Below are 12,318 nucleotides of genomic sequence, written 5' to 3'. Positions count from 1 at the left end.
TGTTAAAAGAAAACACAAGCTAAAACAACCCCAACACTCAAGCCTTCAACACTAACTAACCCATGTGATATTGAAGGTTAATTAGACTTTAAGAAAATGCGCAGGCAATACATGTGGCACACTACTGATAAAATGACATTGCTTATAATAAATTAAATTATAGTAGAACCTCACTGAGGCAGTAATCATGGGCAAACCAGTGGGGGAAAAAAAAATGTTTAGTCAGTCTGGGATCTCTTTAAGTTAATAAACAAAATAATACAGTGTATTCTGGTGTATGGCCTTCAAAAATTACAGTTCAGTTTTACTTAGTCTTAATGCATTTGCACATATGTTACAAAAATAACAGTTGTAGGTATATGACAGCACTGGAAATATCTGGGTGGTCTTTAAAGAATGTGAATTAGCAGTATGTTATTTAATAAACTTTTTTACAGGGAGCACAGATATCTCAATGGTTTCTCCTTGCTCTGCCATGTCTGGTAGTGTTTAGGTCCTGGAACATAGTTTGTATTGGGGAGAAGCACATATAGGCATTCAAAAAAATGAAATAAAGTTAATCATGTTACTCAGCTTTCATTTCTCTCTCAAAGTCATAAAATTGCATGCTGGTGAACACTTGCTGGAGTGTGAAATATAAAGTATATGTTGTTACTGAATCTCATTATTAGCAGAAAAAGATTTGAGTGTGTGCCCTGTATATTATATGGGCATGTAATATGCTATGGTAATAAATAAATCAATCTGATCTGAGAACCCAGTTCTTGTTTTTCAGATAGCTTGTTGACAGCCTCTGGTAAATGCAATTGCTCAGATTTCTTCATGCTGTAACCCTTGGAAATGTTACAAATGCTTTTACAAAGTAAGCCTGAAGACACAGCACCACACAGAATCCATATTGCTAACACATGAATGGCCTTTAATGTCTGTAGAGCCTTCAATCAGCTCCATTATATTCCTCTCAAAGAAAGACATGAAATGCATTTGACACTATCATAGTTTCATTAACTAAAACCTGACTGGCGTTAGCCATATGTGACAGAGCAGGCAACGTTTAGCTTTAGAGGAAAAGGCAGATCTCACCTGCTTGACTTTGCTTCTTCTGAGAATTCAGAAACTCAGGCAAATAAAAATGCCATTTTTGAGAGAGGTGAAAGGAGAAGAACTCAAAAAAAAAATAGTTACTTTACAAACTTTGGTTTGATAGCACTTGGATATGTCAAGAAGACATATTCTTCTTGAGAATATGCTGGGGGGCAAAAGTCATAGATACTCCCAGCTATATAATCACAACATGAACACGGTTCTGCAAAATGCTTAATAGGAAGGAGCAGGCAACATGGAGTCATCATAATTTTAATTCAAGCTCTTAAAGACAAGGCATTAAAATGTCTCAAACCAGATAATGTTGGCTCCCATTTCAGTTGATCATTAAACTTATTCCATCTGTTAGGGGTTGCAGGCCTGCCTGACTCCCTCTGAATAGCATCTGATGAATGAAAGCATCACAGACGCAGATCTGTCCATACCATGATTAAAACATACACAGAGATATCTGTTTGGGCTGTTACGCAAAATAAAAATGTATTTTCTTCCTTTGCATTCCTTCGAAATACATCCCTCTTTTAACCCAAACCATTAAAAGGGTGTCCTTGTCACTACAAAGCTGAAGAAAACACTGGAAGTTGGAGCACGTCTTTTAACGGTTTCCAGGCAGCCTGTATCAGTCCGGAGCAAAGGAGGGTCTGGTGAGCTGTCTTCCATCTTCTCAACTATTCTTATCTCTAGTTCTGTTTCTAAGGTCAGTAAAAACATACAGCAGTGATTATGCAGGAACTAGCTCTGAGGGATTATGCTATTTGTCAAAGTAGTAACAGTGAATTCAATACGTGTAAATCTCTTCTCCCTGTGCAGTAGAGCTGTGCTCTGGAATACCAGTGGGATATTGATAGGAGTTATTTCCTAGGCAGCTTACCTTTGGGGGGAGTTTGTGATTGATATAATAAGAAACCCAAATTTTTTAAGAACCCACAAGTTGCAAGGGACAGTCCCACGGGCCCTTTCTGCTAACAAAACCAGCTGAATTACTTTGCATTTTTATCAGTGACCTGGAAGAAAACATAAAATCCTTGCTGATAAAGTAGCAAATGACACAAAGACTGGGGATGAACAAAGAAGAGAGGTCACTGATGTAGGGCGAGCTATTAGTAAGCAAACAGCGTGTTTTCTGATACACCACGATCTAAAGGTATAAAGAAGCAATGACTGTATGAGGTCATTATAGAACCAGGGACTTTGTCCTGGAAAGCAATGACAGCCTGGTCATGGCGAATAGCCAGGTGAGTACCAATCCCTGAGGAGATGCAGTGGCCAAAAGATGAAGTCTCTAAGACAAGGATGGGAGAACCTTGGAATACAGAGGCTGCATTTAGTATTTTGGCACTGGTTCATCCAGTGAAGGCCTAAGCCCATCTGTGAATCCTAACAACCTTGCAGCCACATTTTGTGAAACCAACCTGTCTATTTGGTGTGACTCCACTTCTGGGGAACTGCCAGGGAGAAGAAATCTTCTCTTCGGTGGGGATCTAACTTGCATCTGTGTGGGTGAGCTCTGTGCCATGGTGTCCCAGAGGCTGCTATGTGGATGTGTAAAACCAGTCAACAAGCCCAACAGCTTTAGCCCACTACATCACTGTGTATGTATCTCAGGCACAGCCTAGATGCAGCCGCCACTTTGGCCCATCCTGGTATCTGTGGTCTAGAAGGGTGTTAAGCTGTAAAGCAGAGTAGGTGTGGAAAATTTGTCTTGTATGGTATCACAGAGAAAATGAAGGACTGAATTTGATCAGTCTGTAAGAGCAGAGCTTCATACTGGGCTGTGTGGTACAGAAGACGGAGGTGTAATACCACCCAGAAATGGCAAGGTGAAACTGGACAAGTTCAGACTAGACTTTAGGAGTGCTGATGTTTGGCTACTAGAAGAACCTCCCACAGCTTTTGCTGGGTTCCCTGGCCTTCGCAATTTTTAAATTGAGATTAGGTTCCTTCTAGAAGAGGATCAGATGAGTTAAGCACAGCAGTACCTCTGGCCTCCTAGTCCATATCTCCATGAAGTCCACTCTGAGCTTTCCTCTCTCTTCCCCCATTCCAGAAAATTTAATTAAGTGGGGACACTCCAACAGGTGCATCCGAGATGCTTTTGTTGACTTTCCTTCCAAACTGGATGTTTCAGAGGACAGTCATAGGCTATGCTAGGTGAGATGCCAAAGTAATTCACCTCCCATGTGATACTATATTGCAGGGCATGATAAGGACTTAATGGAGAAATCAAGCCAGCTCTCCTCCATCATACAGACCATGAATAAATCTGTCACTTCCCATTTGAACAAAGATTTGTCTGATTTGTCTCTTGCAAATCTTATTTGAAGGAGAGCCAGAGAGCAAAGATGCAACTATCTGAGGGCCCCTCTAGAATGGGAAATGTCATTTGGGGATGGGGATCCAACAGAGGCTCACCTAATAAAACCATCTGGGGATGGCAGTGTATGTAGGAATTTGGTTGTCAGTATATGAGGCTATAAATAGGCTTTTGGAAAGCCTGACAGCTCACAGTTATTGCTTGCTATTTTAAAATGTTAATGTGGATTTCAAGCTCATGAAAGACATGAGATTGCTGGTGAAGACCTGTCTAGCCACATATAGGATCAGCAAGAAATTCAGGTTCTTCCATCTCACTCAGCCTTGCCATGGAAGAAAGACCAGCTCCTGGTAAGTTTTGGTCTTTATGAACAACTTAGGCCCCAGGGCCCTTTGATGGCCTATGCCAACTCTGATGCCTGCTTTGTGATATAGATATACGTTACCTGGAAAACAGACTGGTATTGGCCACTTACTTCTTTTTACTTATTTTCCTCCTTATTGTTTAGAGGGGAAAAAAAACAAAACAAACAACCCACAAACAAGCTGTAGCACCACAAGAAAATGAACAGAGATTGTCCAGTGCTCACAGGGACATTTACGGGATCTCCCACCATGCCTCTAGTTATTGTTTCTTACTAGAACAGCTCAAAATGGATACTTCAGCAAAACATGGCTCTTCAGCAGTGCCCCTATGCATCAGATGATGAGATCATCACTTTAGGGCTGACAGTTTCTAAAGAATTTGACTTGTGACTTCTTGACTCCTGGTAGGTTCACCCACCATTTGGTACTCCCTCCCAGCAGCACGCACCTAAAGTCCAAGTGGTTACAGCCTGGCTATTTGCAGATTCAGCTTCTTACTGTGAAATTTGTTCACATTAATTCCAGATAGGAGGCAAAATTTAGTTGTTTGGGGAAATAATTTTTATTTTAACTTTTACTTTGGCTTTTATCATTAGAAACATAAGTTGGTTTCTGGGCTGGATGAGTCAGATGGAGCTGATAACCATTAGCACTGCATTAAAACAATAAAATAAAATACTTATTGTAAACATCTGATTTTTAAAAAAACAAAACACTAATCGGTTAGAAGCTGACAGAAATTATTAGCAATAAGCTCTTTCGCATAGAAATAGGCTTATTACCATGCATTTGCAGCAGCTGGCATGAGCCTGGCATGGTGCCAGCAAACTGTGTCCTGCAAACACCATCTTTCCACCTGATCCTAGGAAAAACACCAGCAAGACAGGGTTGTATTCTCTTCTCAGGCCTGGCATAATATACGCCCATTGACCCCTGTAGGAATTCTGTGCACGTGCATGTAAAGAGTGTGGTCCAAAAAGGAAAAGTAAAAGTCAGTTTTGCCTTTTCAAGCTGGCAGACCTGTGAGCAAGGACTGTGGGCTATTTTTAAAAAAGGGGGGTAGAAGGGTAGGGGGATGTGTTTTGCTGCATCATTGAAAGCTAGTAGAGGCCACCCAGGAAGGAAAGAATAAATTAATCACAAATCACAGCCACATGAAGATCTTAGGTCAAATTGGATTTGTTAGAGGGTGTGGTGGTTTTTTTGTTTCTTGGGTTTTTTTAAATCAGCAGAAAATTACCCTCTGCATGATGCATGGCACAGTCTTCATCTCCTGAGTCTGCCCACACTCGGATCTTGAAGCACATTTGTGGTTTACTGAGATCTAGTGTTGTTTGCTTGCTTTTTTTGGCCAAGGACTTTTCCATATGATTACACTCTAAAAGCGTGCCATAGATTACACGGTCCATAGCCAGGTTACAAGGAGAGAACACAGGTCTGCATTTAGGAAATCATCTCTAATCCCAATAGGAACAGCTTCAAACATTCAGCCTTCAAACTTTTTCATTATTGACTTGGTTAACTGTAGGGACAGATCCTGCAAATGTCAGGGATGTTCACTTTACTGAGAGACAAAAATGCTCATAAGTAAAATTAAAACTGAAGCAAAAGAACCCAAAACACTTTGCAGGATTGGGCTTCATGTATGGAAAGCACCATGTTAACAATTTTGTGTTGTAACGTGAATCCAGTTATTTTTTGCATTTATTCTAAAAGGCCAAATTATGTGAGATTTTGTCAACTCTTTAGTTTAATGGGGGTGAAAAATACTGACTATAAAGGAGGTGAATGAAATGATCTGTGAGGCTTTATAGGTAACACAAAAATCACTATTGAAACAATGATCCCCTTACACTTGAAAACATCGACCTTTGCTGAAGAAATTCAGGAGTCTTGAACACGGTGCTCACTGCTTAGTCCAATTTCAAGTCAATCGAAGGAAGCAAAATACAAAGGGAAAGGTCATATTGACTTAGTATAACAATCTTAATGAATCTTGGCCCTCTGTTTTGCATTTCCAGTGGAAACATGAACTCAGTGGCTCATTCCCTTCCTCTCCGTGCTGCTTCCAAACACACAGGTAGAGGAAATAAGCTTTTGCTCAGCTCGATCTCCAAGCAGCACTGTGTCTCTGTTTAAACAGGGCCTGAAAAACAGCCTTTGTATTTTTAGAAACTAAAAGGAGATGTTGTTGACAAGAAAAGCCATTTATATTTGAATATGAAACATTTCCAGCACTCTAAGTGTGAGGGGAAAGGTAAGCAATTCAGGAGTCACAATCAACAAAAAAGAGACCGTGAAGGATTTCTGGACAAGGACTATTGCTTTGCCTCCCAAAAGCATTTGTTCTCTGCAAAATCAGAGTACTTCTTGACACTGCTGTAGCTTATAGGTGTACCAGTCATGGATCAGCACCCAGCTGTGTAAGGTACCATACAAATGCAGAACAGAAAGACAAATCTAAGACAAGAACTCACAGATGAATGCAGACAGACAGCTGGGGGAATACAAGGAAATAGGGTGACATTATAATATTTGAATCCCTATTTCAGATAAGCAGTGAAAGGCACAATGATAAAATTTCTTTGTATTTTTTTAAAGCTGCTGCTCCTTCTGTCAGCCCCAACCCTGCCATCCCCCAAGCCTCAATGAAATAAATCAGCCTGTTAATAATGACTGAGCAGCACTGGCAGCCAAGGAGGGAAGTCTAGTGAAAGACAAATGGTTAAAGTTTACTAAGTAGTTACAAACCACCAAAAACAGGTCTTAAAATGGGAAGTGTCAGGCAAGCCCTTAATAACAGGTAATACTACCAGCCCCACCTATAATTATGGTACTCGTCTCCCCACCCTCTGAATGTCACTCGTTTCCATCAATTGCAGGCTTTTCAGAGCACTGACAGTGCCTTGGCAATGTCTGCATGCTGCCTTACAAAAACGGGGTGATGTTTTTTATCTGAGCTTCTGAGGAGCTGCTGCAATATACGTATTAAATAATAACAGCACAAATAATAACAATAATAATAAAACAGGAGGTTCAGCTCTGCCCACATCCAGCTACACTGATGCTATCATATCCCCAGTAGTTTGAGGCAACCTTGAAAGACTGTGTAGATGTATTGAAAGGAATACATTTACTGTACATCACATAGTCCCCATTAGAAGATTTTTATGATCACATTACTATGTGCTTTGTTTTCAAACAGAGACTTTGCTGGCTTTTTCACCCATAAGCAAGAAAAAATACTTGCCACACTCATTATCAGTCTCTTGGTTCAGATTTTCTCTCTGATGTACAGCTGCTTCATTTTGGTTCTGAGTTCCAACAAGACGTATTATTGTCACCTTTTCTGTAGCAATTTCCTTACACTCCTGAAACTAGATGACAGTCAAAGATATTACTATGAGCCTAAGACTGGTATGTACTTAGAAATGTTTTAGATGTGTAGAGATGGTTGCATATTTTTGTTTAGTCATTATTTTACACATTTACTACAATTTGGGTTAGAGGATTTTTTACAACTATATCAGTGCTTACTAACCAGCCTCACAAGCTCTTTTTCAAACTCTTTGCTCTGACTGTTTAGGGGGGCTCAATGACTGTACAAATCGTATGGAAAGTTTTATACTTGCTGATTTGATATGGGGCTTTTTTAAAACATCCGATTTAATATGCAAGAAAGAATAAAAAATAATAAATGTATGGGATGAATTTTCAAATAAATAAAGGCTTGTGAAACAAATTAGGGAAGATTTTGAGAGACTTAGTGCCTCAGTGAACAAGCTCCCGTGTACTTGTAATAATAGTCACTTGTAATAATAATCACAGTAAACCATGAGTGGTGCTTTGATTTATGAAAATATGCAAGAATATCCTTTTAACTATCTGATCAGCTCTATACCAAACCCTCACATTATCAAAAGGTCAGAATCCAAAAGGGTTAAGTATTGACTGACAAGAGGATGAAAGGAAAAGCAACAGAATGTAGGTGTATAAAGGTCTTGAGGGACATTCCTAAAAGTCAGTATCAGTTTTTACACTTCTTGCACAGGACCAGATATGAATTTTGAATAATGAATAGATTTGGATCATCTGTACTTTTCAAAAATGTGAAACTCATATTTAACTGTGTCCATGGCAAAAGCTTTTCCTCTTTTATCTCGCTCAAGCTTTCATTAATTTGAAAATCTATGCCAAATATTATTTTTATTTTCTCACCCATTTTCACCTGTTTAGAAAAGCACCCCCTCTCCCATCTTTGACCCTGCAATTTGTACAGTCACTCACTGAACAATGCAGCCTAAGAGTTTACAAAACAACATAAATGGGTGAAACTTGCTAGTTACCCAGATGTGACAATATGTTAGAAACAAATAGATTTGAAAGCAAATAAAACCCCGGGTGCTGGCTATTTCCAGTACAACCGAAAAATGCTTTACATCCTGTATGCAGCGGGTAAAAGCAGCGGGTTAGTGAGTTACATGGACAGGGCATGTGCCCCTGCCCCTCAGTCCAGCTACAGCAGAGTCATCGGTGGGTCTATTGCCTTGTTACAGGACTCTCCATGGTGGCAGTGGCAGATGGGAGACTCGCAGGGTGAGGGGGCGACTAGAAAAGGCCCTTGGCAATCTGTGCTCCGCACTCCTTTTTAGGGGCAGGATGTTTTGGGAAGAGAGAGTTTGCTGGCAACCTGATCCTCCCTCCGGTTGCGGAGATCTTCAAAGGAGATGGTGCTGGCAGCTGACATCCCCCCTTCTTCTGTTGGCTTTTTCCCGTTCACACTGCAGATCCCTCCCCCAACAGACCTCCTGATCAGCTCCTTCTTCCTTCCACAGCACAAGCTCAGCCATATTTGAGTCCCTTCGTACTGTGTACCACATCAGGAGGGCTCACTATGTTGTTTATGTGGGAGAGTGGCTTCATTGTGCAGTGGCATTAACCAGCTTCAAAAAAAATAATAATTTGAGAAGTTGCATGACTTCTAAATAGGAGCAGGAACCTGATGGTTAAGAAAGGCAATGGCAAACACAGAAACACTGTGAGGGCAAAGGAAGAAGCTTATGAGAAGGAAATAGCTGCCAACCCAGCCCTCTCACCTAGGGCTTCCCCAGAAACCATAGTAGCTTCGTCCCTGCCCCATAGTGTTTCACATGCAGCAGGCCCCTGCACAGGGATAAAGTCAATCTGTTGGCAAAGTTGGCAAAGCCTTTTCCCCACTTCTGCTTTTAGAGGCTTCTGTGCCCAGAGTTAAGTCCTTCACCCAAAGACACTTTGCAAGTCCTCCCTCTGTGCTGGAGGTAATCTGGTGCAAGGAGAGAGAGACTTGTCCAGTCCTCCAGAGGGGCAAAAGAAGAGCTCAGAAATTGTGAACCCATGCCCCAGCCTAAAAACCTCCAGCCATACAACACCCGTGCCCTGAGACATGGCAGAGCTCTCTCCGGACTGGCGAGTGGGCTGGCTGGGCATGGGCTGCAGGGACCCCCCTGGGTACATGTAGCAGTGCATCCACATGCTGCCTCCCCTCCAGCCCCGTGGACGTTGCCTGACAAATTATACCCAGTGACGCTGCTGTAAATGGCAATATCTCTTGGAATGGTTTCAGTCAAACCACACTTCTCTGGCAGCACACACACGAGGAGAAAGGTGGGTGGAAGGAAAAAGGCAGAGCTAGTGCAGTAGCAAATATTGACACAAAACAATAACAAAACATTATTGTAAAACCCACACAAATGAACGGGTGAGTCTGTGGATGAGCACAGCCCAGGAAAGTGCTTCAGACTCATGCATTCACGTTCACATTTCCAGTGCTAAAGAATACACTTGCAGACACAGAACCTGTGTAAGCACAGGTTGTAGTAACTGAGATGAGGCGAATAAAATAAAGTCATTTATAATTATGCAGGATAGATATTACCAGATATAATAAAGTGCTAACACAATCACTCAGCTTGGTGTTTTTATTGGTTTTTGGTTTATTTTTTTTTTAATGTGGGTAGTCCTGCTGGTCTTCCTTAACTCTCAACAAATGCTTTCTGGATTGGGTGCTTAACACCTGACAGGATTAGGCCTACATTCATCATACACAATAAAGCTTAATCCTGAGTCACATTAGCCCATGAAAAAAATTAGTCTCTGCTCTTTCATACACACAGCAATAAAAATTTGCCAGTCACACTACCTGCATTGTACAGGTTGTTTTACACCTAACTATCTGCTTTTCTCCAGAGCTGGCTATCAGATCTCCTCTTCTTTTTTGTTCTTTGGTGAGGGAAGAGCGTTTTATAATGAAAAAAATTAACAGCTTGTTGTATCTACTTCCCCCCCCTCATTAAATTAATCATGAGGTGTAATACCTCCAAAATTATTTGCATATGTTTTCTTAATGAAGCCACCCATGACTCCCACCATGTAATCCTTTGTTGTGTAAAGTCACTCTTCTCTGACACATGCATTTCTCCTGTATAGGTCTAGGTCAACCATGGTTTCTCTCCCAGTTTTCCTGCAGAATGCCAAGCAAGTAGTTTTGCTTGGCAGACAACAAATTTCCAAAAGCACCTGGTATCAGGAACAAGGGATGGTATGGAGTACTCTACTAGCTGTCTAAATAACCTGAAAACCTGCCCTTCAGTTCTGCTTTGGCTCTCCAGTTTTGACTTGTCTTTTCCTACCTTGTGTGATGTGGTCCTGCTAACCTGAGCCAGGCAGGTTCTTGGGTACTTCAATAGCAGGAACCAGTTAGATGGAAGAACAAGTTATGAAATGTTGATCCAATTCCCCTACTGAAATCACCTGCCAGCAAAACATGGACATCCTTTGAGAACATGAATAGCACCCTGCCTCTTAAGAGAATGATACTGAGGGTCTGAGGGGCAGAGCCTGAAGTGCCACTCATCTGTAGAATCAGCTTTACTTCAGGAGAAAGGAGACATTGGGCTGTGGAAATACCTGCACAGAAGTTTGCGAAAGCGCATTTTCACACTGTGCTTCATATGCAGAAATGCTATACTATTTACTCACTTGGATGATGACTGGGAGACACATTACCATGAACTATTATGGAGATGAATGCCTCAATTTTAGGAATTCACGTCCCGGTTGTTACTCTGAGAAAATAGCTATGGACATAGATGGAAGCTGAGGCCAACTGACAACTTAAAAATCAGATCTTTGGAGCAGACATGAGGAAGCCACAGAAAACAAAACAAGAGTTTGACACAAAAGCAGCATTAAAAACAAAACCATTTTCACTAGCATGGTGTATACATCTTTGCTTAATTGATTATACGTTTTCTTCTTCGGGTAAAAGGGATTTGAGACATGCAAATTCTAGTTTAGGGACGAGTTGTGCAACCTCACACTTGCTCATGAGTAATCCAATTGACCTCCCCTGGCCAACTCATGTGAGTAAGAGCTCATCACCACCAACGAGGGTTGCGCAATTGGTGGGGTTTCAGTGCACCTCTCTACCCGCACCACCCTCTCAGGCAGCACCGCCTCGACCCTGCTTCAGCCTAAGTGTTTTGTCGAGCTTCTCTGATTGCTACAAAGCTACACCAAAACACAGAGGAAATGTGTCCTGTGCGAGGAATTAGTTTGATTAGTTCTCTTAGGATACACATGCTACTTTTTTTTTTTTAAAGATCACAGAAAGAACATTTCAAGGTTACTGCATGAGAATAATCAATCTTTTAAAGCACACAAGTTCTCTAATTACATTTGCAAAGGAAAAAAAAAAAAAGCTGTGTATGCTGTGGCAATGAAAAAGCTAGTAAAGTCAGCACAACTGAGCCCTTAATTTTGCCTTTTCACCAGGTTTCAGACAATTAGGTTTGTGAGCAGTAAAAAAAGGGGGGGGGGGGAAAGCGCAAAATAAAAAAGCACATGGTTAATTTTTACATTATGGTGCCCAAATGAAAAGAGATCACTTGGCTTCATTTAACTTCCCATCTTCGCAGTCTGAAGAATGCTGCAACACGCTGCTGGTGCATGCCTGTAAGGTAACTAGTAACTGGCTTCCATAAACGCTGTATTTACCAGAAAAAAACAGTAAAAATCCCTGCTTAGTTCACTGCACGATATACAAGCCAAATTGCAAAAAGATTTTTTTTCTCTGCAATAAAGTAAATGGAAGCGCCAACATATACAAATATGCATCTGTTACTAATGAGATGTTTACAGCCCCTGCCTTGCCAATTGCAGGTATGTAATACTTCAGTGCGTGGTTACCTATAGAGCTCTGGTTAGGAGACAATAGGTGCAAATTAATGTATAAACAGACATTATCTCTTCAAGCCTGGACATGACTTGAAGCCTCTTTAAGTATTTTTAAATGCCACAGCTTTCTACTAAGGTTTTAAAATCCTTTCTTCCACTCTTTGCTGTTGGTGGAAATGTTCAGGGGACAGGACAAGATATTTATAATAACAGGACATTTCACTCTGCACTTTGTTTTAGCGTGTGGGGGGAATAATAATTGTATTCAGACTTGAAATGGCTTGGGTTACGCAGTTCAGAGCACAAGCACCTGCAGCAAAT

This window comes from Strix uralensis, chromosome 1 (assembly GCF_047716275.1).
Source record: "Strix uralensis isolate ZFMK-TIS-50842 chromosome 1, bStrUra1, whole genome shotgun sequence".
Taxonomy (NCBI): domain Eukaryota; kingdom Metazoa; phylum Chordata; class Aves; order Strigiformes; family Strigidae; genus Strix; species Strix uralensis.
This window is presented reverse-complemented; position numbering follows the sequence as displayed.